The 27868-nt window shown below is 39.3% G+C and overlaps 1 protein-coding gene and 1 non-coding gene across 4 annotated transcripts in view; one reads left to right on the top strand and one right to left on the bottom strand.

The window, feature by feature from the left end:
- CHCHD3 (coiled-coil-helix-coiled-coil-helix domain containing 3) overlaps positions 1-27868 on the top strand; it is a 449179-nt gene that overhangs the window by 76461 nt on the left and 344850 nt on the right. The window lies entirely within an intron of this gene.
- On the bottom strand, positions 20326-20432 carry LOC114902166. Its single transcript, XR_003795391.1, has one exon. It is a non-coding gene; the product is annotated as a U6 spliceosomal RNA (small nuclear RNA).

Here is a 27868-nt window from a genome sequence, read left to right as displayed (position 1 = left end):
CTATTCAGGTATTCCACAGATGCAGGGTACATCAAGTTGATTGTGGAGCTTTAATCCGCTGCTTCTGAGGCTGCTGGGAGAGATTTCCCTTTCTCTTCTTTGTTCTCACAGCTCACAGGAGCTCAGCTTTGGATTTGGCCCTGCCTCTGCGTGTAGGTCGCTGGAGGGCGTCTGTTTTTTGCTCAGACAGGACAAGGTTAAAGGAGCCACTGATTCGGGGGCTCTGGCTCACTCAGGCCGGGGGTGGGGGGGGGGAAGGAGGGGCACTGCGTGCGGGGCGGGCCTGCGGCGTCAGAGGCGGCGTGACGTTGCGGCAGAGGCCGGCGTGACGTTGCACCAGCCTGAGGCCCGCCGTGCGTTCTCCCGGGGAAGTTGTCCCTGGTTCCCGGGAACCTGGCAGTGGCGGGCTGCACAGGCTCCGCGGAAGAGGGGTGTGGAGAGTGACCTGTGCTCGCACACAGGCCCCTTGGTGGCGGCAGCAGCAGCCCCAGCGTCTCCCGCCCGTCTCTGGGGTCCGCGCTTTTAGCCGCGGCTCGCGCCCGTCTCTGGGGTTCGCGCTTGTAGCCGCGGCTCGCGCCCGTCTCTGGAGTTCCTTTAAGCAGCGCTCTTAAACCCCTCTTCTCGCGCACCAGGAAACAAAGAGGGAAGAAAAAGTCTCTTGCCTCTTCGGCAGGTGCAGGCTTTTCCCCGAACTCCCTCCCGGCTAGTCGTGGTGCACTAACCCCTTCAGGCTATGTTCAAGCCGCCAACCCCAGTCCTCTCCCTGCGCTCCGTCCAAAACCGAAACCCGAGCCTCAGCTCGCAGCCCCACCCGCCCCGGCGGGTGAGCAGACAAGCCTCTCAGGCTGGTGAGTGCCGGTCGGCACCGATCCTCTGTGCAGGAATCTCCCCGCTTTGCCCTCCGCACCCGTCGCTGTGCACTACTCCGCGGTCCCGAATCTCCCCCCTCCGCCTCCCGCAGTCTCCGCCCGTGGAGGGGCTTCCTAGTGTGTGGAAACTTTTCCTCCTTTTCCTCCTTCTTTTCCTTCTTCACAGCTCCCTCCCACTGGTGCAGGTTCCGTCCTTATTCTTTTGTCTCTGTTTTTTCTTTTGCCCTACCCAGGTACGTGGGGAGTTTCTTGCCTTTTGGGAGGTCTGAGGTCTTCTGCCAGCCTTCAGTAGGTGTTCTGTAGGAGTTGTTCCACGTGTAGATGTATTTCTGGTGTATCCGTGGGGAGGAAGGCGATCTCCGCGTCTTACTCTTCCGCCATCTTAAAGGTCCCCCCGTCATTTGTTTTTGATGAAAACTTTCTTCACAGTTCATAGATGGCATACACATAGAATACACACACTGGGGTCACATTATGTTATGAAAACCATTTCGGAATACAGGACCCATGTGCCCAACTGAAATGAAAACATTAAAAAAATAATAGGTGTTGGATTCTTGTATTTTCTGAGCACTTTATATATTTAACTCACTTCATCCTCACAACACCTCTGTTGTCCGCACTTTATAAGTGAGGAAAGTGAGAGGTAAAGAAGAAAGTTACCCAAAGTCATATCTGGTAAGTGGAGAGCCTGGGGTTTGAACTGAAGTCTCTGTCAAGTTCATGCACTTCACCATCCTGCAGTATTACCTTTCTCTGTGTATAGGGAATGCTCTCTTTAAAGTTTTTCATTTACAGTTGTGAGAAGAGGTAACAAACATTTGCTTGGGCTTTCACCTCTAAACCATTAGTAAATAAAAGATCTTTTAGAACTGATCTCGATTGTGTGCTCCTGGTTATTAGACCTGTGCAGCTGCTCTGGATGATATTTTTAAAACTTCCTTTATCTTAGTACCACAATCTTTTGAGAATTTGTGTTTAAAGTTAATATTCTTTATTCACGTTGGCTATAACTTATTATTAAATGTCGTTGGTGTCCACGTTTTCAGTGATGGTGGCACTTCGAATTTCTTGTTAGCTTAAGATGGGGACATTTTTCTTAATAGCGCAGCAGGGCGGGCTTTGTGGAAGCAGATGGGGCCCTGCCTCGTGAACTTTAGAGGTGAGTGCTGCCTCCAGTCAGTGAGGCACACACGTGCCCAGTAGTGCTCTGCAGAGTTCTCTGGAGCAATCGGGCCCTTCCGCTCTGTGGGAAGCAATAAAGAGGCACAGCACTTACTTTAATAGATGATCGTGAAGTGGAAATCATTTTGGATTTCTCCTTCTGTATTCATCTTTAGCCTTTTTTTTTTTTAAAGAAACTTGGACTCATTTTCTTATTTTGTATTGGTTGTGTTGCTTCACTTGTTGGGTTTTGGTTTGTAGTATTTGTTACTGTTTATTTGCCTTTTATGTGATAGAGTATTTTGATGTTGTCACATTTAGTCCACAAACTGACATGTTTTTAAATCAATGAAAAAATCTAGCTGCTGGGACAGTGTGATTTTGGAACTCAAATATGGAATTCCTCCACTGAGTAATGTGCAGCCCCTCCTCCAGGCTTAAACCAGTTCATTCCATTAAAATGATTTTAGTGTGATTTTTGGCATCAAGTATAAAGTATAAAAATAGTGGTTAATCCTGTAAATGTTTCAGTTAATGATTTAAATTTGAGCTCCTTCACAACTTCTTAGAATAGATCTCTTAAATTCTTCATTTCCTGGTGCCATTTTGTGAATGATTATTAGAGTGAAACAAAAATCCCTTAAAAAAATCCATAGATTACAGTTTTGCTTTCCTGATAGGTTGATGGATTAAAACCAAACCAAATCAAAACAAAACCAAAAAAGTCACTTGAAACCACTAATTTAACATGGGAAATGTCTATTAATTTAAAAACCATTACCCAGCAGTTTCTGCAATTTTCATTATTGCTACAGAATGTGGTAGGTTTGATCTAGAAAGGTCATTCCTCAAACTACTGAAAACATGGATAATGTTGATTTATTTTAAAAAATTACAAAAGAAATATATTTCAAAGAAATTCAGATAATATACAAGCATAAAACGTCATCTTACCCCTTCTCCTCCATTACCCTGCTCTTCCCCCTTAAAATCATTCACATATTTTACCCTAAGGGAAATGTATTCTTAACAGTGTTTTGTATAGTTTGTTTCTTAAACAAAATGAGATTGAAGTAATAATGTTGTATAGCTTGTTTTTTTTCCCCCACCCAATCATATAGTGTGGTCCTCTCCCAATGTGCAGAATAAGCAGATCTCGAGTAGACTTAAAATCTGATATATACACTATTTAAGAAGACTTTACCTAAGAAGTAATACTAATAGCAATAACATTTAATAATAAGCAATAATAAGTAGTAGTAATAGCTAACAGTTTTTGAACACTTTCTTTGTCCCAGGCACTGGTCCAAGCACTTTGCATGTAATGATCATTTAATCCTCACAGCAACCCTATGAGGCAGGTTCTGATCTGCTGGTACCCTCACTTCATAGATGAGGTGGCTGAAACACAGGTTCATACTTGCTTCTAGTCACATACCCAGAAAATAGAGGAGTTGGGATTTGAACCTAGGCAGCCTGGAACCTGAAGCCACACTCATCATCACTCTGCTAGACTGTATATCAGAGGCTAAATTGTTTTCTGGTCCAACAGGGAGGCCACCTATTATATGTTAGTATGAATGCTGTATCTAAGGCTCTTTTGATGTGTTTTACTGAAGATTTATGTTTTTCAGGTTTTAGTACAATTTTGCCTTGATTGTGGAGCTCACTAAATAAGGAATTTAGTTTTGAAAAGAACTCACAATGAAGGGATTTTTGGGGTATTTTTGTTTTTTTAATTCACATGACTATATTTTGAAATAAAACTGTCAAAATACTGTCAAATAGTGGGTGAAAGTTAATATTTCTGTGGATTTTGCTCTGATATGTTGGAAATTGTGTATTTCTTTATGAATATACCTGTCAGCTGTACAATTCAGTTTTTATAGACTTAAAGAAAAGGAGCCCAAACTATTGTCCAAGTGAGTTTATGTAACTTAACTTGTTTGTACAGCCCCAGGTAGATTTGACTTAGAAAGCACTTTCCTCAAACTGTTGAAAACTTAGTCTAACAAATTGAGAGTAACATCAGAACTTTGATTATTGATTATTCTTGCTCCCTCCTTCGTGCCTTTATGTTTCTGCTTTTAAAATATATTGCAAATTCATGACTCTCACGCATTTCTTTCCTTACTTAGTCTAAGCCAACTGGTTCTCATCTGAGGGGGATTTTGCCGCCTCTCCCCAACACCGCCTCCACGGGTCATTTGGCCACATCTGGAGACCTTTAAGGTTGTCACCACTTGGAGGATGCTTCTGGCATCTGTCTAGTGGGTAGAGGCCAGGGATGCTATTAAACATCCTCCAACACAGGGCAGCCCCCCACAGCAAAGAATTGTTTGGTCCAAATGTCAGTAGTGCCGTGGATGAGAAACCCTGGTCTAAGTCATTATCATTTCTTTTTTATTCTAAGATTTCATAATTATTACTTTTTTTTTTTACATCTTTATTGGAGTATAATTGCTTTACAATGGTGTGTTAGTTTCTGCTTTATAACAAAGTGAATCAGTTATACATATACATATGTTCCCATATCTCTTCCCTCTTGCGTCTCCCTCCCTCCCACCCTCCCTATCCCACTCCTCCAGGCGGTCACAAAGCACCTAGCTGATCTCCCTGTGCTATGCGGCTGCTTCCCACTAGCTCTGTTTTACGTTTGGTAGTGTATATATGTCCATGCCTCTCTCTCGCTTGGTCACAGCTTACTCTTCCCCCTCCCCATATCCTCAAGTCCATTCTCTAGTAGGCCTGTGTCTTTATTCCTGTCTTACCCCTAGGTTCTTCATGACATTTTTTTTTCTTAAATTCCATATATATGTGTTAGCCTACGGTATTTGTCTTTCTGACTTACTTCACTCTGTATGACAGACTCTAGGTCTATCCACCTCATTACAAATAGCTCAATTTTGTTTCTTTTTATGGCTGAGTAATATTCCATTGTATATATGTGCCACATCTTCTTTATCCATTCATCCGATGATTGGCACTTAGGTTGTTTCCATCTCCGGGCTATTGTAAATAGAGCTGCAATGAACATTTTGTTACATGACTCTTTTTGAATTATGGTTTTCTCAGGGTATATGCCCAGTCATTGTCATTTCTCACTTGAGCTACTGTAAAGTCTCCATGCAGGGAGCCAGTCCTGTCCCCCAGATCCTGCTCTCCACAAAGCAGTGTTAGTGTGCTTTAAAAAATGCATTTGGAATCATGGCAGTTTATTTGCTTAAAATCCTTTAATGGCATTTCATTAGATCTAGCATAAAATTCAGATCTTTCCCTTGATCTTCTGGTCCTCTGCTGCCCTTTATGTTTGTGCACTTGGGCCTCATCTCTTACCACCCTCCCATTACATTTCAGCTGTAGCAGCTGCCAAACCTGTTTGTGCCTGCATAGTTCTTTGCCTAGAATACTTGTATTTCATATTTTGCATGGCTGACTCCCTCTTACTATTTAGGGTTCTTCTCAAATAACCCCGCAGAGAGGCTTTCCCTGATTGCTTTGTTTAGTCATTCTCTTTCCTGTCCTCTCACTGTAGCTGTCCTTTCTCTGCCTTGTTTCTTTAGCACTTTATCTGTTTATTGACTGTCTCCTCCAACTGGAATATAAAGGTCTCCGAGGGCAAAACTCGTTGTCATATAGTAAGTGCCAACAAGAATGCATCACTAAATTACAACAGTACTTTATGGTTGTGGTAAATAGATTAAAATGGGATAGACTTTGTCCAAAAGGAAAAAGAGGCAGGAGCATCATATCACTACAGCAGCTATCATTGAATGATTGCCTACTGTTTACCAGGTGCTGTGCTGGTACATTTGTATACACTAGCTCCGAACTTGCCAAGAGCCTTCTGACGAGGCCTGCCTTAGCCTAGGTGGTAGACTGCAGGATGATGCCCCTCACATTACATTCCCCCAGACGCAAAATACCCCCCCCCCCCCCCCCACACCCTCGCAACTGAGGAGAAATGGCTGTGGTAGCTCTGCTCTTTGTGGGTTTATTTTACAATCAGAATGCCACTGGGAGAGGCTAAATCCCTGGCCCAAGGCTGTGCTACTGACCAAAGCCAGCCTCAGGATTTAAGCCTAGTTCTCTTTTACTCCAAGCCCACGCCTCTTTCCCAACACTTCAAGCTTTCTTGGTTCTTAGGGAGCAGCTGCAGTTCACATCTTCCCTTCTAGCAGGCTTAGTTGGCATCCATTTTTTGATAGGGGGGCTGCATTTTTAACTCCAGAGGCAACAATTTCTCTGGTTTCTGATGACTTAGGCAGAAATAATCTATTTTTCTGTCTTGTCCTGAGACGGTTGCTTAGTGTTGTCTGAAAGTAAAAAACTGACATTATGAGACTATAATCTGGGCTTTGGACTGTTTTTATTGGCAACCAAAAACATAGAATTTGTAACTAGGAACATGTAAAATATATACTGTGTCATGCATTCATATTTACTTACTTATTTATTTAAAAAATATTTATTTATTTTGGCTGCATCAGGTCTTAGTTGCGGCACGCAGGATCTTTGTTGAGGCATGCAGGATCTAGTTCCCTGACCAGGGATTGAACCCCAGCCCCCTGCATTGGGAGCACGGAGTCTTACCCACTGGACCACCAGGGAAGTCCCTGCATTCTTATTTATTTATTTATTCATTCGTTCATTCATTCATTCATTCATGCTGCGTTGGGTCTTTGTTGCTGTGTGTGGGTTTTCTCCAGCTGCGGCGAGCAGGGGCTACTCTTTGTTGCGGTGCGTGGGCTTCTCACTGCAGTGGCTTCTCTTGTTGCCCAACACAGGCTCTGGGCTCATGGGCTTCAGTAGTTGTGGCACGCGGGCTCAGTAGTTGTGGCTCGCGGGCTCTAGAGCGCAGGCTCAGTAGTTGTGGCACATGGGCTTAGTTGGCTCCGTGGCATGTGGGATCTTCCCGGACCAGGGCTCGAACCCGTGTCCCCTGCATTGGCAGGCGGCTTCTTAACCACTACGCCACCAGGGAAGCCCGTGTGTTCATATTTATATGAGGTCGGACCAGAGTGTGATTTATCTGTCTTTGAGCCTTGAAAGTTGGGACAGAAGTCAGGAAGCCTGTACCTCTGATTAGTTCCCATGAATCCTGTCGATGGCATCCACTTTTCCTTTGAACATTTGGTCCTTTAAGTTCAAGAGGAGCCAGGAGTCACATGGATTTGTATATTGAAAATCTGCATCTGCAAACTCTCACCACATCATCACCTGGTGTGGTGAGAGTTTTTGGTTGAAACCTGAACTTGTTCCACTTTCTTTGACCCTCCTGCCTCCCAGGAGTCAGTGCTCGCCCAAGGTACCAGGGGAGGCAAAAGCCCAGGGCGGCCTGTGATGGCAGATTGTTCTGAGTTTCAGTGTTCCTGTACAGTTCGTGAGTTGAACATTGCCTTGTGCTTCATCCTCTCTTGTATCTATCCTCCCACTACGTTTAAATGTTTTTTGAGGTGTTTTTTTTTTTTTTTCCATTTTCTAGCAGCTTTTCATAGGAATGACACACACTCAGCAAACTCAGCCGTAGACAGCCTTTTGCAGACAAGAACAACACATTCACCAGTCAGGGAACAAAGTGAGAGAAAAATGAAGAACAATATTAGAAAAGAACCCTTTGGGAAGCTGCACAAAAATGTTATATTAAAATCGATCCCAGGGCTTGACCTTTTGTGGTAGTGTATATTTTAAAGCCTTCTATTGATTCTCTTTTAATAACATGTTTATTCTAGTTTACTGACAGAATCCTAGGGGGAATACAAAAAGAAAAGAACAGATTCTTTATTATGATGGTCATTTAAATTTGTCTTGGGCATTTTTTATGTCTGAAGAGTGTTATCTTTATGTATTTAACGTACATCATTCTTTCTCAGTATGATACTGAGAGATGTTATAAAGGTGGGAAAGTGATTTTTAAATCTACTTTCATTGAAAATATGCTTAGTCTTGCTGTTACATATGTGTGTGCCTCTCCACCCCCCGAATTAGAATTTCTTGCTTTTCTGCACATGTGTAGAAGACAGAAGAGTCTTCATTTTGATTTTTTTTTACCCCCCTAATCCTGCAAACCATCAGTAGTCTAAACCGCCGCATCTGGGAACGTTTGGTGACAGTTCTGTGCCTGAAGACTTGTCTTTTACGGTATAACTAATGCAAAATGTCGAAGAAAAGGTAATCTCCGTACCTGACCCTTCTGACCACCCAATCTGGTCATTTCAAAGACAGAAATATTCATTACTTTTCACAGTGAGGGGCCCTTTGTACTTCCCTTAGGAAGGCAGTCCTCTTAAGAGTTTTGTCCAGTCATGAGTTGATGGCACTGTGTGCTCATCTCCTCCAGTTTTCTTCCATTAGGAAAAAAACAGGATTAATTTTCTTACCTCATTCAGATGATTTTTCCCAACCTACAGATATTAAGAGGTATCCAGAACAGCAGGAAGGATTTGAAAGACACACCTGGAAAGGTTATCCTGTAAATGGCAAATTAAGTGAGATTCTGCCTGTAGAACATCAAGTTAATAGGCTTGGGGAGAAATAGGATGCTTGGATCTAATTCACGGCTTTAATATAATAGTCCTGTTGTTTATGGGACATCTGATATCACATGTTGAGAAGCCAGACAGCAATTCCAGGAAGGCTGTAATGAATTAGAGGACATTTCGAAAGGGCAAATAAATTAATCAAGAAACTAAAAGAATCAGAACATTGGGGGATATGTATTGTAGCATTGCAGAGAGAGGGCTCAACAGAGGTACAGCTCGGGGTCCCTAAGGAGGTCCAGAGAGTTACAGGTTTCCCTTATCTTTGAGTCTTTAAATGCTGCAGGGGTCTGGAGTTAGCAGCTGTGGGACAGCCACCTTCTTGTGGCTCTCAGGCACTCCATAAGGGGAATTGTTTTTGAGCACCGACCCTGCCCTGACTACTTCTAGAATGTTTCTGCTTTTTTCTCTTACCTTGTCCCATAGTTGATTTTTTATTGCAGCCTGGCCTGCTTTTCTGTGTTCTAACATAACCTCATCCATAGTATTTTCTTAGTAACTAAGAATATCTATGGATAAGAGCAAAAATCATAAGGCACATGATAGTATTGTAACAAGAAGTGTTTCTTCTAATTACAAAGATAATATACACTGTATAGAACATTAGAGATAAGCAGCTAAACAAAATAAAGAAGCCAAAATGGCCATAATCCTATTCACACAGAATTGTTGTAAATATTTTGGTACACAGGCATACATATGAAGGGGGAAAATAATAGAAGTGGTGTCATATTGTCCCTATTTTTCTGAGCTGCTTTATTTTTATTATTAAGCTATATCATGGACATGTTTTGTTAATAGGTAATTTCATGGTAGTTCACTTTTATATAAGACCTTGAGGCTTCAAGTAAATGGTTCAAAATGTGTCACTATTATGAACACACTGCTTTGAATATCCTTGTTATTAAATTTATACATATTTATTAAATTTATACATATCCAGTATTATTTCCTTAGGGTAAATTTTTATAAGTGAAATTACTAGGTCAAAGGTTATACAGAATATTATTGTTGCCAAATTACCTTCAAGAAATTGTGCTAGTTAACTCACTACCAGTATGAGTCTCTGCTTTTGTCTCATTGTTGCAAATTTTGGGACTACAGTAATAAAACCAGTGCTGAGTTGCATTATGCCCAGGTGACCATGCCTTATTATGTCTGTTTATTTAGCTAGTATTTTCATTAGTTTTAGCAGTGGTTAGTAGGATGGAGTGTGTAGTCTTTTTATTACTGAGTGAGTGCCATGAGAGTTTAGGCACCTAGTAAATACTTGTCAGATCATTTTGGATTATTATCAATAACCTTCTAAGGTACTAGGGTACCTTCTAAGGTGATAGGGGTTAGGGCTTCAACGTATGAATTTTGGGAGGGACACAATTCAATCCATAATAGATGAATTGACTGATCGATAGATATATCTATGTAAATTGATGGGTATGGTGTTGTTTTATAGTTTTTCCTCAGCAGTAAATGAATTCTCCTATTAAATCTTTAAAGTATCTTCTAGGTCCAAAATTCTAAGTGTTGATTTTCTGATGGAAGTTATTTTCATCAGGATTCTTCAATGATTGTGGCTTGAAGTATAAAAAGGGTTAAGGCTAAGATTTAATTGATTTGTAAGAATAATGTCATATGTCCCTATTCATCTATTTTTAGCTAAGTAGGTACATTTGTAATAGTAAAACAAATGGGCCAAAGAGTAGCCACTTAAAGGTGGCAGATTACTATGGGCAAGATCTTGAGTTGAAGCACTGAGCCTCCGCAAGTATAAAACAGAAGACTATCTACATTTGAACGTGACAAGGAACTTCAGATTATAGTGCCTTCTCATGGTAAGGAAGGAAGTGAAATTGGTCTTTACAGCCACGTGGTACCTCTTCACTGTCATATATACAGGACACTGACAAAATGATCATTCCCTCAATTGTTAAATTCTTGAGCTATGTGAGTTATTTAACTAGTTTTATGTATCTCACACAGATTTAAAAAAAAAAAAACCTCTGTGGTGGTATTTGTTATTCGTAACTTTGCTTTTAAAAAATAATGCTTTATTTTGTCTTCCCATTGGAATGACCCAGACTCAGAGAGGTTAATTTACCATTTGAAGCCCATTTTTCTTTAAAAGCAAACAGGTCTCTGGCTATTTTAGGAGCATGTTTGCCAATTCTGTACTCCTTTAGCCCTGTAAACGTGGGTCTTAAAGGAATTTTTAAGAATTGGCAATAATGGGAGTTTCAAGTTCTAACTGTCTTCTGCAAATCATGTTGTATATTGTCTATGAAGATTTATCTTAGTTGAGAATCTGCTTTCTGAGGATTATCGTGATTAATTTTCATACATAGATCCTTAATGCTTTTAGAATTGATTTTTTCAAAAACTATCTGAATTGATCTCATTGGTTACTTCTTTTTTCACCCCATTCCCAGGCATATGAACATACTGCAACTCCTAGAAATTCAAATATGTGTTTTATTTTTCAGTGACTTAGTCATTTCATCTTGGAAACCATAATGAAACTTATAGCAGTGTCACTCATTTTCATTCTTGTGCAATCACTATTTAAATGAACGTTAAGGTAATATGATTGCAGCATTTACTGCCAGTGTGAGTGTATTGTATATAAAGAGTTCCAGAGGCATCATTATTCGAGATTAAATGGAAGAGCAGTTTTAATGAGGGTTCTGTAGATAGTTGAAAAGAAAAAATTTGTAAATGTGTCCCTATTTAAATAGTACTCCCATTCTGAGTTAATTAAAGTGAGCTAAAAATGATTTAGAAATTAGTGTTGTAGCCTCTGGTAGTCTTATATGAGTGGTCTTTCTTTGGTAGTGCTTACCTTCATCCAGGGTATCTCTATATAAAGCATGCTTTTTGTGAATTGTTAGGTACTACAAATAAAATTATTCTAGTAGCAGGAAAGCCTAAAATCATCATGGATTTCTACCATTATACTAATTACAAACCCACCTAAATTATGAGGGGAAAAAAATAAGGACCAAACATTCATTGTCTTTGGAGTAGAGATCTGATCCGAATGCTGGCTTTCCCTCTTTTTTTTTTTTTTTGCGGTACGCGGGCCTCTCACTGTTGGGGCCTCTCGCGTTGTGGAGCACAGGCTCCGGACGCGCAGGCTCAGCGGCCATGGCTCACGGGCCTAGCCGCTCCGCGGCATGTGGGATCTTCCCGGACTGAGGCATGAACCCGTGTCCCCTGCATCGGCAGGCGGACTCTCAACCACTGCGCCACCAGGGAAGCCCGGCTTTGCCTCTTCATGATCTGTGATCCTGAGCAGGTCACTCATCCTTCTACACCTCAATCTCCTTAGTTATAAAATTGGGTTAATAGGAATACTTAGCTGATGAGCTTGTTTTTAAATGAAGATTAAATAAGATAACGTGTATAGAGTACCTGGCACACATTAAACTTTCAATACAAAATGCTTATTCTTACAGAGAACTCCTTTCTCTCTTTGAACTGAAGAGCAGTAGAGTATGATGGTTAAGAGTGTGGTCTCAGAGATCAGACTGTTTGGGTTTGAATTCCAGCTTTAAGGGTTACTGGCTTGGAGACCACATTAGTAATTACTTAACTTCTTCAAGAGTCAGTTTACTCATCTGTTAGATGGAGGACAGTAATAACACCCACCATGGGTTATTTTCAGGGTTATTTTGAGGATTAAATGGGATATTCCATGTAAAGTTGTTAGCTCAGTGACTCACACAGAATCATAGTAAATGCTGCATAAATTTGTCTTATCCATCCATCCGTCCATCCATCTATCCATCCATCCATCCATTTCAGAGAATTAGTTATTCTCTAGTTATACTGTGTTTTCTTCAAATGCCCTTTCTCATTTCTTCTTGCCTTTATCCTTTCTAAGGAGTATAGAAAATCTTTATATTGGTGAAAATACAGGACGAATAAGCTAAAGGAAGCTAGATGAACTTGTTCTCTTTTGCATGAGCCATTGTTTGTATTTTTCCAAGGTTGTGCCCAGGTCGAGTTCCTAAAGTGCTAAATGGGAGAAATGAGAACTTTTTTTTTTTCTTTTTAGAGTAACAAGTGATTTTAAAAAGGTAACATAGCTTTTAATTTGAAAAATATTCCTTTTAGGTAATATAAGTTCTAAAATTGATGGTTGTCCTTATGTATTGGTGCCTTCACTTATTTATTTATTTATTTTTGCTTGCTGAGAAAATCATTTTCAAGGGCTGGGAGACCCTCTGTAAAGTCCATGGGTCTCCACTGCTGGAATATTGCAGTGTTATGTATGTGGGAAAGGGATGTAATTGTGTTTGGCTTTTTAAAGATATTCTGAAAGGAGATCCAAGTGATTAGCAGTAGCCACTTCTACTCATGTAGTTAAAGCCCTGAAATGAAAACAGTCAGTGGCATTGCACATGAAATATGTAATTTTATGAATTCTTATTTATGTACCAAGAAGGTAAATAACATGCATGGGTTGGATAAAGATCTAAGAAATCAACAGTGAGAGAGTAGCATGCCATGAGCTGAGAACTGATAAGAGAGAAGCTTTTAATGAGCACCTCCATACTGCTTTGAAATTTAGGAAGAAAAATACCTAACTTATGCCTAGATATGCCTTTGAAACTTTTTGTAGCCCTGTACTGTTAAGCACTTGAAGTGTGATTGGTCCAAATTGGTATCTGCTCTAAGTGTAAAATACCCACCAGGTTGCAAAAACTCAATATGAAAAAAATATCTCTCTAATAATTTGTATTGATTACATGAGGCAATGACAATATTTTGGATATATTGGGCTAAATAAAATATTACATGTTGTTAAAATTAATTTGACTTTGTTCTTTCTTACTTTTTTTGATGTGGCTTTTAGAAAATTTAAAACTATGTTTTTAGTTTGCATTTTATTTCTAATAGTCAGTGCTGCTCTAACGTATTTTATTCAAACATAACGTATTTGCATAAAAATGTCAACATCTCAAAACTGAAAAAAAATAAGCCCAGTACCCCATCTTGCTCCCCAGTGGTAAGCATCATTAACAGTTTGTTGTGTATTCTTCCTGTCATTTTACTAAGCATTCTGTTCTGCCCTTAAGTACATTGTAAACTAGAGAATAATCATAAAAGCTGATGTAACTTAATATATATTTTTGGATTGGGGTGTGTAAAAACATACCAAGTGAATACCTGCCTTTTTGTCTGTTATTCACACTTGAGAAAAGTCTAATTACTGAATCTGTGTTCCCTTAAAGAGACACCATCATTACCTGCAGGAGCATCAGGACTGGTGCTTAGGAGAAATTAATTAGTTTTCATTGAATTTGTAGCATCAATTCTTTTAACTGGTTTAACAGAAAAAAGGGACTCTTCCCTGACAGTGGTGGTAATTAAGATCTTATAGTGAACTAAGACTATTATCTATCATTGGCAAACTTTTCAGGTTTTCTACAGTATGTATTTGAAAGCAGTTTTATTTCTTTTTGAAATAATTGGTGATACAGTTGCTGATCTGGTAAAAATGGAATAGAGTGAACTTAATAGCATTATTTAAATGTCATGATATAAAGGAAGGGATGTTAACTGTGGTTGATGGTGGGATCACTGATTTTATTTTTAAAACAATGCTTTGTACACTAAGCACATAATAAATGCTCAATAAATACTTTAATCAGTGATTAAAACATGTTATATCAAATTGATTAATAGAGCATTGAGTATCAGTGTTACTTTGTCTTTTTTCCAAATGAAGATACTTTGTAAACTATCGAAATATGACATTAAATAGAAGTTTAGGTGAGAAAATATTTCACCCGTATATTTGTGTAGATTCTTCTATTATTTTGTGCTTATTTTCCTCCTTTACTGTAGGAACTAAATGAGGCAACAGAGATTGCCATTGCCTGTTCTTTGTGTTCTAACCACCATGGTGATCATGTCAGTGACGTGTTCTGTGCAGGCCCTTCCCAAGAGCATTGCAGGTGCTCGGTAAATGTTACCCAGGATTTTCTTTGTTTACTCACATTGGTATTAATGCTTTTTGTTTGACCTAGTGCTTACCAATATTATTTAATTTGATTCTATAACAATCGTGTGACATAGGGTGTTACTATGCCCATCTTCCTATGAGAAAACCAGCAGCTTAGAGGTTATATTGAGAAATTCAGTATGTGGCAGAGTCAAGTCTTAACCTAGATTTTTAGTGATTATTGACATGGCTGTTGTGAACTGTAAATGCAGATGAATGTTGGAAATTGGGCATTATATTCATCCTTTGACTGGTGTTCTAAAACCACAGTAATGTTAACATTCCAGTTAGGAGGGCTTTACAGTCCGTTCTTCATAGCTCTGTGGTTTTGAGTATTATTTAACTGATTTCAGTAAATCCTGCTCTTGTTGCTCTTTTTATGCTTATTTTTAAGACATAGTATTGTTTGCAAATGAGGCAAGTCCTATAATGGGTGCAGATTATCCATTCATTGGATTAGATGGACACATTGAACCAATTTCCCTGTGAAATTTTTTAGATCAGGAACTTCTCTTTATAGAAGATATGGAGATAAGTCATTATTTGATCTGAACTTGCTACTGAATAATCAAATTTACATGTTGATGCAGCTGGCAGATTTGATTCCTAAATGTATTTGAATGTAGACCACACAATGTTATTTTTACACTAACTCTCCTTTTTTTTTTCACTTCTTGACACAGACCTGTGAGTTCCTAGTAATTTTAAAATTCTGGTGAATGACACTTGATAAATGGTGTGATATTGTGAATACTGATAGGCGCTAGAAATTCAGCTGGCGAAGCATCAATTTCACACCTTGAGACCCCAGCTCAAAGTTTAGGTTAAAGGTTTGCCTGGAGTCCGTAGTCTTTTGCACAGGTCCCCTGATAAATGCAGTGATTCCAAACCACATTTTTCTTCTACATCAAATCCAGGCAGCACTCTGAATCATTAAATATTAAACCTTATATTCAAGAACATTATTCACTCATTAATATTGCATTGTGGCCTAAACTTCATTGTTCAAAACATTTTAGGATATTATGCAAGTCTGTCAAAATACATTAACAAACTTAGTCATGTCGAACTAAGCAAAAAATGACAAACTGTTTGCACCACAAACGTGTTGTCGTTGAATTTTTGTACAGTGTAAGCATTTTAAGTTGGGATATTTGGAAATCACTGTAAAGATAAAATGGATTGCAGTAGAAGCCAGATGGAATAATGAATATTCATCTTCCATGTAACATCTGCTATATATCTTAATGAAATTTATAGTTATCCCTGAAATTTTTCTTCCTTGACAGTATTTATTTATCTCAAAATTATTTTAACTAGGAGTTGAATATGAGTTAGTACAATTCTAGCTGCTTATAAAACTGCAGTATCTGATTCAGGGACTGTTTTTCACATCTCCATGATGGCTATCATCTCTGCAAAATCGAAGCTAGATAGGCCTCCTGTGAACTGTGGATTAACTGGGAAACCTTTGATATTCGGCTGAGTGTAAAAGAGTGATTGAGTTCAAGTCTTGGTCTCTGTGACAAAATTTGTTCTGGATTGCCATGAACACATCTGGTTTCTTGCTGCTTTTCACAACCCTGTTAGTTACAGTGAGAAGCCATAAAATTCTTCCCAGGGAGGAAAATGATAGAAGCGTTTTTGTGTCCAAAATTGTTCCTTTTTAAAAAAAGAAAAGAAATCCCTTTTCTGGTGCAAGAAGGAAAATTCAGATAGCAAAAGGTGTGAAAATACACAATTGCTGAGGAGATACATTGGTTTTTTTTGTGCAGTGGAGATAACAAAGCATATGAGCTTTATCTGAAGTATAGTTTTATTGATTATATTATGCATTAGTGATTATTGACATTTGATGGGTTAGAATTTAATGAGGAAGACCAGTAAGAGCGAAGGTTGAGGTTTCATCCTTGATTACCTTGAACAGAGGATGGATTAATTTTCCTATGATATGTGGATCAGAATCTATGTAAGTAGCCGGTGGGGTCATCTTGAACACCTACAGCTGTTATTTCAAAAATGAGAGGAATGGGTGTTATGAGGTAAATAATGAAGGTGGCATAGTGAATTCCTGCTGGTTGGGAGTTAAATTATTCATTTTGTTGGTTTAGCTAACATAGTTCGTGCTGCATGGGATTGGAGCACTATGTCACTGACTAATATTGCATAATTTAAAAGCCTCAGTTCCTCAGGCCTGTAATATAATTGAAATTTAGAAATGGTTGTTAACATTGTGGAAATAGTTTTCTTTGTGTAGGTAGGTGTGGTTTACCTAGCCATTCTGAAGTTCTTATGTTGTTAAACATGGGTGTAAGGCGGAGGCAGTTTGCCCAGGATGTGCTTAGCTGTAGTTAATGTTGCAGTTCCTTTCTCTTGATCTGCTTCCACGCCATTGTGCTTTTCTGGAAAGGCTGCCCCAGAGTAAACGGTCCATTTCAAAAGCCTGGTGAGCGCACGTCCTCCTCACTCCAACTTCGCAGTTCCTTTACCTCCTCACTGAGAATTACGTTGCGGATTAGTGAAGGGGTTTGGGAGGGTCGCCACCTCTGTAACTGCTAACTTTGGGGTTTATCATAGGCGTTTGTACCTTTGCAAAGCCACTTAAACAATAATTTATTACCTTCTCAGCTGTAGTAACTCTAAAGGGAGAAAGACCTAACACAAGCCTGTTTGAATTTTTGTACAATGTTACACACGGTGTTTTGTAGTCATACTCAGTGTGACTATAATCTTTAGTTTATCCTTCTTCACTTAATGTAATTTTACGCGCAGATTTGTACCTTTGGAATAGCACTGTAGCAGTATTTCTCGACCTCAGGAGTCTGTGAGTGGAAAAAGAAAAGCGTGGAAGCACATTCTGCATCGCCTGTCAGCCAGCCACTCGTTGCCATGTGATATCAGTACCTGTGTTTGTGTTTGCAACTGCATTAGGGCCAGTTGAGTTGTGTCCTGCATAAATGGATTGAAGAAGGAAGGGCTTTGTTAAGGGAGGGAGGAAAACCTAGACGTGTGTATTAATATTTGAACCAGAACGTGGAACATTTTACTTTGGGGGGCTTTGGCTGAGTGTTTTAGTTCACACTAAAATCAAGACCATGTAGTGTAGTGACTTGCGCATGGTTTCTGGAGTCGCAAGTGTAGAATACAGATGCCACCACGTATTTTCCTACGTGATTTTGAGCAGTTTAACTTCTCTCAGCTTTGGTTTCTTCAGCTCTGAAAGGTGAATAACAACTACTCTGTGGGATTTTTGTGAGGATTAAATGAAATAAAATACCTGGTATAAGGAGGTACTCCATAAATGGTTATAATTAGTTGAATATTATGCATTTTTTCATTTGGATGACTCAAGTTATATGTTAAAGTCTTCAATACTAATAATAACAAATTAAATGGAATAGAGAGTGAGAGGACCACATGGGCCTGAATGCTCTTGTTGGAATAGTTGGAACTGTGTTCCGGCAGACTTCTCAAGAGCAAGGCCTCGCTGTTCTGCTCTGTCTCCTGGCCTGATTCCTTGTCCTCACACTATGGTGTGCATAGTAAATTCCTGATAAGTACTTTTTAATGCTTTTTCATTTTGCAACTCCATTTGTTTGTTTATTTTTGTCGTTGATGTGAGTTCTGAATGATAATTTTTACTTCTTAAAGTATGTCTTGATTTAACTTGTAAGAGATGGGAAATATCAAGGGAATGAATAGGAGTTACCATAAAGTGACAGTAGGTAAAATCATACCGAATTTCACATCATTTGCTCTTTTGATACGTGTTTCTGCCATCTCATTTTATGTTTAAGGTGAAAATTAAAATGAAGTGAAATCGGGCTTCCCTGGTGGCGCAGTGGTTGAGAGTCCGCGTGCCGATGCAGGGGACACGGGTTCGTGCCCCGGTCCGGGAAGATCCCACGTGCCGCGGAGCGGCTGGGCCCATGAGCCATGGCCGCTGAGCCTGCGCGTCCGGAGCCTGTGCTCCACAACGGGAGAGGCCACAGTAGTGAGAGGCCCGCGTACTGCAAAAAAAAAAAAAAAAGAAGTGAAATCCAGTATACTTGCTTAATGTGACTTTCAGATCAATGTGTTTTTATTAGAGTTTGTTTTTTCTTTAGCATGATTTCATAGGGAAGGCTAGAAATAAAACTCTGCCAAGGAATGGATTTTTAGCTGGTGAATAGTGTCAGAGAGGCATGAACATGGATCGTTGTTACCTAGGGAGAGTGCAGCGCGGGGTGGGCGTGGTGGGTGCTGAGGCTGTCTGTTGTGCTTCCTGTGCGGACCAAGGTGACTTAAAACAGAAAGATGAGCCTGGCCTCACGGAGAAGGCCCCTTCCACGCTTGATATTTCTTTTGAGGTTACAGAGTAGTTGAAGTAAAAAATATAGGGCCGTCTTTATTCAGAAGTGAGACTGACGGAGATTCTTTTCTCAAGCCTGTGTCTAACTAGCTAATAATAACAGTTGTGACTGTGCTCAGTGATACAAAATTTGACTGTCCTTTTGTTGGAGTGCGTTTCAAATAGTGTTTTGGGCACAAAATTGCTGGAGGTGGGTTGTCCCTCTGTTTCACGTACAACTTCATTTTCTCTTCAGTTTTCCGAAGAGGGTGCCCTCTTCTCTCAGCTAGACTGGCCTTTACAGCAACTGGCTGAGCATTTCACCAGCATTATAGAACAGGTGCTTGCTGTGGAGTTTAATCTTGAACTTACTACCGTGTGATACTAAAAGCAGAACTCTGCGATATAGGGTGTCTTCTATCCGTTGATTCCCCAAGACCTGTCCCTCAGTTATGCCTGATGATGATCTGTGAGCTGCAGAACCGGACCATGTTGTTCTGTCCCCATGTAAAAATTGCTCTTATTTGACTGTGTTCTGGTATTAGTAGTTTTCACCCTGTATATATCTAGAAAGACTTCATAGTCCTTGCAGTATGGGGTGGGGGGGCTATGCTTCTTTTTAGGAAAATGCAGCTTAGAGTGTAGAGATGAAAATAGGAAAATGGTTTCCATAAGAATTAATGTACAGTGCCCGAGATTGCCCCATCCAGCACGTTTAATCTCTTATAACTCTGCCCTAAAATGCTGTAAGTACAATAAGTCTCCTACATACGAACGAGTTCCATTCCAAGAGCACGTTCGTAAGTCCAGTTTGTTCATAAGTCCGACAAAGTTAGCCTAGGTACCCAACTAACACAATCGGCTATATAGTACTGTACTGTCATAGGTTTATAATACTTTTCACACAAGTAATACATAAAAAACAAAAAATAAAATATTTTTAATCTTATAGTACAGTACCTTGAAAAGTACAGTAGTATAGTACAACAGCTGGCACACGGGCTGGCATCGAGTGAACAGGCAAGGAGACTTACTGACTGGAGGAGGGAGAGGAGGGGGGATATGGCAGAGCTGAAGGATCATCAGCAATAGGAGACGGAGGGCAAGGTGCAATTTCAACTCATGCCTGACGTTGATGGAATGCACGTTTGCATCTTTGAAAGTTTGCAACTTAGGTTCATATGTAGAGAACTTTCTGTAACTCTTTAATGTGGGGAAAAAAAGCTATAATAGAAAAATTTTTGAACATCTTTATTGGAGTATAATTGCTTTACAACGGTGTGTTAGTTTCTGCTGTATAACAAAGTGAATCAGTTATACATATACACATGTCCCCATACCTCTTCCCTCTTGTGTCTCCCTCCCTCCCACCCTCTCTACCCCACCCCTCTAGGTGGTCACAAAGCCCTGAGCTGAAAAAATACGGAACGCTTCACGAATTTGCATGTCATCCTTGTGCAGGGGCCATGCTAATCTTCTCTGTATCGTTCCGATTTTAGTATACGTGCTGCCGAAGCAAGCACTTTAATAGAAATTTTAAAGGTGGAAAGGATTCTAGGGAGTTGGAAGCTTGAAAGCATCTCCATTGTCCTCTCATTGCAATTTCAGTCTAATTCCCAGGTGCTTTTTCTTAGTAGAGCGTCTGATGGATGGGTGAGAGCCAGTAGGTTAATTTTGGCACAGCACAAGTTGGCCCCAGTGTATTTGAATGTTCCTGAGAGAAGCTCTTGATTTCTCTGTCTCTGTTGTCTGGGTGGGTAGAGGGTGGGAGACGGGAACAGAGAGACTTTCTCTTGGTTCCCTTGACAGGGGGCTGACAAGGTCTCAGCCTGTGGTGTACCACTGGGCCCCAGGGTGGAGACTGCTTCATCTCCCACCATTCAGCGGGCACCTCTGCTTAACATAACCGGACAGCTGGGCCTGAGCCCTGGTGAGTAGGAGATGAAAAGCAGCAGCAGCCAGGGAGAAGGACACTCAGAAAAGGTGCTTCTAGCAAGGACTGTTGAAATATTTGAATGGCGCTTTTGATGTTTGTAGCACTGGCAACTGTTGCCACTTGGTTGTTGGTGGTAAGACACATTGATTTTAAGAGGCATCTTGATTTCATATTGAAGGATGAGGGTGAAATAACCCTGTATATTTGATGAAATAGACTAAATTCTAGGTGGAAATAAAGGGAAGAGAGAGAGGAGCAGTGATAATTAAATGATATAAAAACATTTCACTGAGCTGAAGAAAGACTGGAGTCTGCAAATTGAGAGGCCTCTCTTTATTCCAGGGGGATTGATGAGAAAAGATGCACACCTAGTCATAGACTGCTAGAATTTCTGAACTCTAAGGATGAAGAGAAAATCTTACAAGCTTCCTGACAGAAAGAACCACTGATTTATAAAGGAAAAGGGGGTCAGTCTGGGTTTAGGCTTTTCTTTGCCAAACTGGAAGCTAGAAGGCAAAGTGACATCTAGGGATTCCTGAGAAAGGACTGAAACCCCCAAATTCTTTGTTGAGCTCTCATATGCCTGTCAGGGTGAAAGAGAGACTCACAGATATGCCAGGATTTGGAGAACTTATTAATGTAAACAGCAGCCAGCATCCACTAAGGAGACAAAACTCATCAGTTATTTTTACAGAGAGAATTTAATGCAAGAATTGTTAATGCAGAACAACAACAACACAACTCAAAGACAGGGCTGTTCAGTAGAGATGTAATGTGAGCCATCTGTGTAATTAAAATTTTTCTAGTAGCCACATCAAAACAAATTCTAAGATTTTATTTTCCCCAGTATATTCAAAATATTATATTTTAACATATAATCACTATAAAACATATTAGTCCTACTACATTCTTATTTTCATACTCAGTATTAAAAATCCAGTATGTATTTTATACTAACAGCACATCTCAGTTTGGGCAAATCAAATTTCGTGGGCTTGACAGCCACGTGTGGCTGATGTTGACTGTATTGGCCACTGCAGCTCTAAGCTATCCCAGAGGTAGCAGTGGCAGGAAGCAGCAGGATTGAAAACATTGATGCTTGATGGAGGGCGCTGTGGAACTGTAGTCCAGAGGAGGGGAGGCCAGTGGGTCTGGGACTCAAGATATTTGAGGAGCCTACCGGGAGGCAGGGCTGGTGTTTCCAGAGTGAGGTGCAGTTAGGTTGCAGGTTTGAGCAGACTGCAAACTGGATTGGACTGCTGCTGTAGGAACAAGTGCTGCTGTTAGCCTGAAGCAGTGAGGCCAGAGCAATGCTGCAAGGCCTAGAGTGCAAACTGGAGAGTTCCTTTTCCCTCCTCCAGCCTGCGGTCTCCCTCTGGCGCCCTCTATTGGCAGAGCCTAACAGGAACCCAGCTGCAAACCAGACATGGGATTTAGAGACTCCCGCTGCCACTTCACAAAGCAGACGATAAAGAGGGGTGTGAAGCCGAGTCACAGCTTAGTATCTGACACGCTGGTCCATCTTAGGAAGATTCTTAAAGAATTCGAACCAAATTACAAATTAATTATAACAGAGATCTTAAATAGGGAAAGGTAGAGAGGAGAAGCAGCACCCATGAGAATCAACCTTTGCACTGTATACATGGATGATAGACGGGGAACATCTAACAAAGCTGCTAATAAGGATTCCTGAAAATGAAGAGTAATTCTTAATGAGAAAACTAGGAATTGTATGAATTTAAAAGCACTGAACTCTTAGCTAAGAGTTGGGGGTGGGCAGTCAAAGTATTCAAATGATTTCATCTTACTGAGTTTGCAGAGGGTGGTGGTTGAGAAAGTAGTAGGAATTTTGTTTTTAAACAGTAGTAGGGAAAAAAGCGTTTGTGAATGTTCAGGAAGAGGATGACCACAAACCTCACAGAAAAATACCAAAGATCTTTCTGAGAGGGGAAGAGAATGTGTAGTAACTTGATGTAACTGGGAAAATAAGGAAAGGGTAAAAAGAAATAACAGCAAAGTAAGATTAATAGTAAATGTAATATAAAAGGAAAGAAATAAAGTTAGGTTTATCAGTTTCTTACTGTTAATAATTGTGCCTGGCCACAATTATCCATTTAAAGAACAAGGCTGCCAGATTATATTCACACACACACACACACACACACACTTAAAGTAATTTGTTTTAATCTTAATAAAAGTTAAAAAATTAATGGATTGGCAAAGCTGTACCAAACAAAAATATGAGAAAAGGTACAAATGAAGGTTGTAAGTGCTAAACAGAATTAAAAAAGCACAATTATGTAATCATAACAACCAAAGTTTATAAAGACAGCAGTCATTAACCTTTATGCATCAGTCAAATTAGCAGCTCAGTATGGGAATCAAAGATGATTAAAAATTCAAAGACTACTTGATTTAAAAAATAATAAAGGACTTTGTGTAATTATTCTTTCTTTAAAAATGTTTACTCTAGGATTGATGGAGTAGTCTGCTAAGCTTTAACATTCAAACATCTACCATAAAAAACATTGGAGTGAGTTAGGTGGTATGTGTATCTGTGTATGTTTGAGAGGCATAATGCAGGTGGAGGGTGAGAGGTTGCAGTTTGGTTCAAGCTTGAAAGTCCTTTGAAATAGAAAAGAAGAAAAGTATTGATTCTTTGCCCTACAAATCTTAGAAAGGAGAATGGTAATATCTTCTCTCTCTCTGGTCAAAAGTTTGCCAAGACTTACCAACTGAACAAGGACAGTTTCAAAATATGTGTCCTGGCAAAAATGTGTCTTTTAACAAAAAGAAACATAAGTGAAAAACACTGTAAAAGGCTTGATGTATCTTTTGTATACGTTAGTATACTAGGATGTTGTCATTTCTTCAGAGACCAGGGCCCTGAACCAGGGAATGTTGTCCTGGTTTCCTGTCTTCAGGAGGCAGCCATCTCATGTTGTCATCTGTCCCTGGCTCAGGCCCATCGGGGTGAGGCCAGTGCTTAAGTTGCTGTCTTGCCCCGCTGGGCTGATGAAAGGGATTTGCCCCAGAGATACCTGCATTTGACCTCTGGTTCATTTTTCCTCCGAGAACTCTGGTCTTCCTCCAGCATCTCAGTAAATAAACAACTGCAGCACCCATCCAGTGTATGTTCGCAAGGGAGAGGGATGTAGATATTTTCAAAACAAGTCTTCAGTAGTAACAGGTCATGCATGGGCATTTCCTTCCACTACTTCTATAAAACAGTTTATTTTCAAGCCCTGCTGATATGGCACAGTTCAGTGGTGTGTGTCTCTGCCTCCCTGCTCCCATCATTGTTCAGTTGTATTTTGAATGTTTTGACAATTGATGTATACTTTAAGATAAAAAGATGATTATTGTAGTTTAGGATGCCTCTAAATATTCAGTTTAAGACAGATAAAAAAGAGGCCATAGGTCTTTCTAGTTAGATGCAAGACAAGGGTGCTTTGGGGTGTCGTGTAACTTCCTCCTGGGGAGTTTAATTGTGTATTCCTGAGGGAGGGAGGTGTGTGGGCCATGGATATGGTGACGTTAACTTGTGAACTAAAACCAGATTTCTTTTCAAATATAGATCTATTTTTTCAGTGCAGTAAGAGAATGTATTTGATAAGAAAATGGTCTGAGAAAATCCAGGACAGGTAGAACTTGTTCTCAAGTGAGACTTGAAATAGGGACTCGAGGTACAAAGTAATATGCAATGTGTAAAGGAGAGGTGATCGTTTGGAAGGGGGAGATGAGAACCATTTAAGATTACAGCTATGGGTAATCCCTCATAATAGTTGTAGGCTTCCGGTTATGGGCTGAGTTTTTTTCCCTTAGGCATCATTTTGAAGCCATGCAGGAAAATGCCCCCAGATCGTGAGTAAATTTTAGTGTGCTTTAATCACTTTTTAAAAGTATTCTTGTGTAAAGGAAGGAAACATTGATTGTTAAATTCTGAATGACATTTTAAATGATATTTATGTAGAAACATAGATGAGCAAAATAAATGTCCTCTTGGTTGTATTCAGAACCAGGTCTTAATGCTGGTTAAATAATACTGATTTACTGTAGGTTTGCTAGATTTCAGTCATTCAGCGTTCCAAGACAGTGCCATTTCTTTCTAAATTACCATTATATCAAGGGTACCTGTGTTCCATCATATTAAACTCTATTCATTTCTTTCAAAAATATTTATTGAATGCCTGCCAAGAGCCAGGCACTATTTAGTGTCTCGGTTACAGTGGTGCCTAAGACAAAGTTCTTACCCCCCGGCTTACATTCTAGTAGTATATATATATATATTATGTGTTTGTGTGTGTTTGTTCATGGGTGTATCTTCTGTAAGAATGCAGGCTCCGAAGTCAGCCTGCCTGGCTACACCTCTCACTGGCTTTGTGACCTCGGGCAAATTACTTACAAGTTCTGTAAGCCTTAGCTTTACCTAACTTCTCTGTGCCTCAACTTCCTCATCTGAAATACAGTAATTTGATAGGGTTTTTGTGAGGATTAAATGAATTACACCTGTCGAGTGCTTAGAACTGTACCTGGTACAAAGTAAGCATTAATAAATGCTAACTCTTTATCTATTATACATATAGATATTACATCTCTATATACATATATAGATGTTACATATAGATACATATTATATGTGAATGTAATATGGTTATATTAATGTACATTCATCTTTATGTGTTTATTTTGGGATCTCAATGCATGTACATTTCCTTCCAGGATTTGAAATAATTTGAGCTGAGAAATTTTATTAAGCTTGCCTTGTACTTTTATTTTGGTAAAGTCTTATTAATAGAAAGCTGTATACTTGTTCTGTCATTATTCTTAATAGTATAATAATTAGTTTGTTGGATTACTGGCTCAGCTTTTCCGTTTAAAAAATGAGTAGTAAACAGTATTTTGAATGCTGGTTCAGCATGTCCTGACAAAGTATGATGCATTAAAATAAAATTCATCATTAGCATTAAAAATGACCTTTGAGGTTGTAGTCGCTCATTTTTCTCTTCCAGTGTTTGACACAGTCTGGGTCAAGTACATTGCAGTAGTATGCAGATATTGTCTGTGTGTAATGGTCATAGTTCAATTTTAGATAAATCATTTCCTCAAATCACTTTATCTAGAACAATCTCAGTTTCCCATTTATTCTCACCCATTATCTGAGGTTCTTATCAACTTTCCCTCAGTAATATAATGGCCTTATATATTAAATTATAAAGTAATTTTCTAAGCTAGAATTGTATAGCATTACCTTTGTGTCAGCCTACATGAAGATAAATCTGAGTGTTTGTGAATGGCCAGGTTCAGAGAAACATTTAGGGCCATTGAAAGCCAAACCACTTTGGGAAAGGGCTGGTTTGACTCTGGCAAACTCTGACTTGACATAATGAAAACAAATAAAAAGTGAGCTTCTTTTAAAATAATTACGAGTAATACGATATTTAAAAACTGTCCTTATATGACCACAAAGGTGAGTAATGTAATGGAAACTGATTCCCGTTGGAGTGGTGGTGGTGTCACTCTTCAGGAGGTTTAAGAACCATGGCTTTGGAAATCAGATCAGGTCATTTCAGGTCTCCTGTGTGCTTTTCCACATCTCAGTTTTTCTCATGTTAAAAGAAGATAGTAATACCTTCTTCCTCGAGGACAACAAAGTTGAATATATAAAAAAATGCCTAGCTAAAGTTATCTTTAAAATACCCTTCCCATTTTCTTAAAACCTTTACGTTCTTTCAATAAAATAATTAATATTGGTATTATTAATATTACCAGATATCTGTGAGAACGGAATATATTTGAGTAATTATTATTATTATTTCCATTTAAAGGACATGTTGTAATATAATATTCATTGTAGGAGATTTGGCTGGTTTTTAGAAATTCATTTTGCTGGTGTATCTTAAATCTCTTACCTGATTGAGAATATACTGAGAACAAGAACTAGGTTGCTAGGGCTTGAGGTATAAGGGCAGAGCTGACTGGTATTTGTTTCATTAAGCTTAGGCAAGCTATCCAATTACTTAATGCAAATAAGAAAAGTTTACACTAAACTCCTACTTCTTTGCTTAAAACTCCAGAGAATTTAAATGAGGAGAGATATGTATTTAAAAGAAGGAAATTTAAATGAAACTTAAATCAGGGGCTTAATGTGGAATAATATTAGACCAGCAGATCTGAAATAATAAGTGGGAAATGCCAGTAAATAAAAAAGAGAATGTATTCTCCAAGATACTTGGTATGTTTAGTTTTATTTTGAGATAATTCTTAAATCTTTGGAAACCCAATAATGAAAGACTTACTTTATCTCATACCTTTTTTTTCTTTACATGTCACACGGACCTTAAAAGTAGCGGTTCCATTGTCAAAGAGGGCTTCACCCCTCTTTCCCTTGGGGAGTGTTTGCAAAACAACTTGGCTTTGGATCTATACTCAAGGAGGCCGGTAGCACTCAGAGAGGCCCAGAAAAGAGAGTCATCACATTGGGCTCAAAATAAGAGAAAAATTGGTTGATCACACAGCCACTATCTTTTATAGATGGCCATTGAATAGAAAAGCCTGATGGAATATAGAAGCAAGGGCACTGAGAGAAAGCTCTGAAAAGAATTGGGAGCTTCTGAGAATACAAGCACATTTTCATTGCAAAGTAGTTGTAAGTTGTTAAATGATCTCAATGAATCCATAAACAAGGAAGCTTATTCAAAGAAAATATTGCTATAAATGCTTTATGTGGAGGGGGGAGAGGTGGGGAAATGAGGAATAGTACAACTTAGACATTTCTAGTCTATTGCTTTTATTTCTGAAGGCACTGGACAAAGCTGTATTAGTTATACCATTTTTTCTGAAACTCTGCCCTCCAAAATAATTTGAAAGAAAGCGGAACTTTCTTCTAAAATTGTCTAAATTTTTTTTTTCTAAAATTGCAAAGGTGATTTTAAGCTTCAGGGACCCTTCCAAAGCCTCGCATTAATGTTTGTTGGTGTGTGTGTGTGTGTGTGTGTGTGTGTGTGTGTGTGTGTGTGTGTG

This window comes from Monodon monoceros, unplaced genomic scaffold (assembly GCF_005190385.1).
Source record: "Monodon monoceros isolate NGI ecotype Baffin Bay Population unplaced genomic scaffold, NGI_Narwhal_1 Super_Scaffold_2, whole genome shotgun sequence".
NCBI classification, from domain to species: domain Eukaryota; kingdom Metazoa; phylum Chordata; class Mammalia; order Artiodactyla; family Monodontidae; genus Monodon; species Monodon monoceros.
Note: the sequence above shows the minus strand (reverse complement) of the source record. Positions and strands in the feature narration are given on the sequence as shown.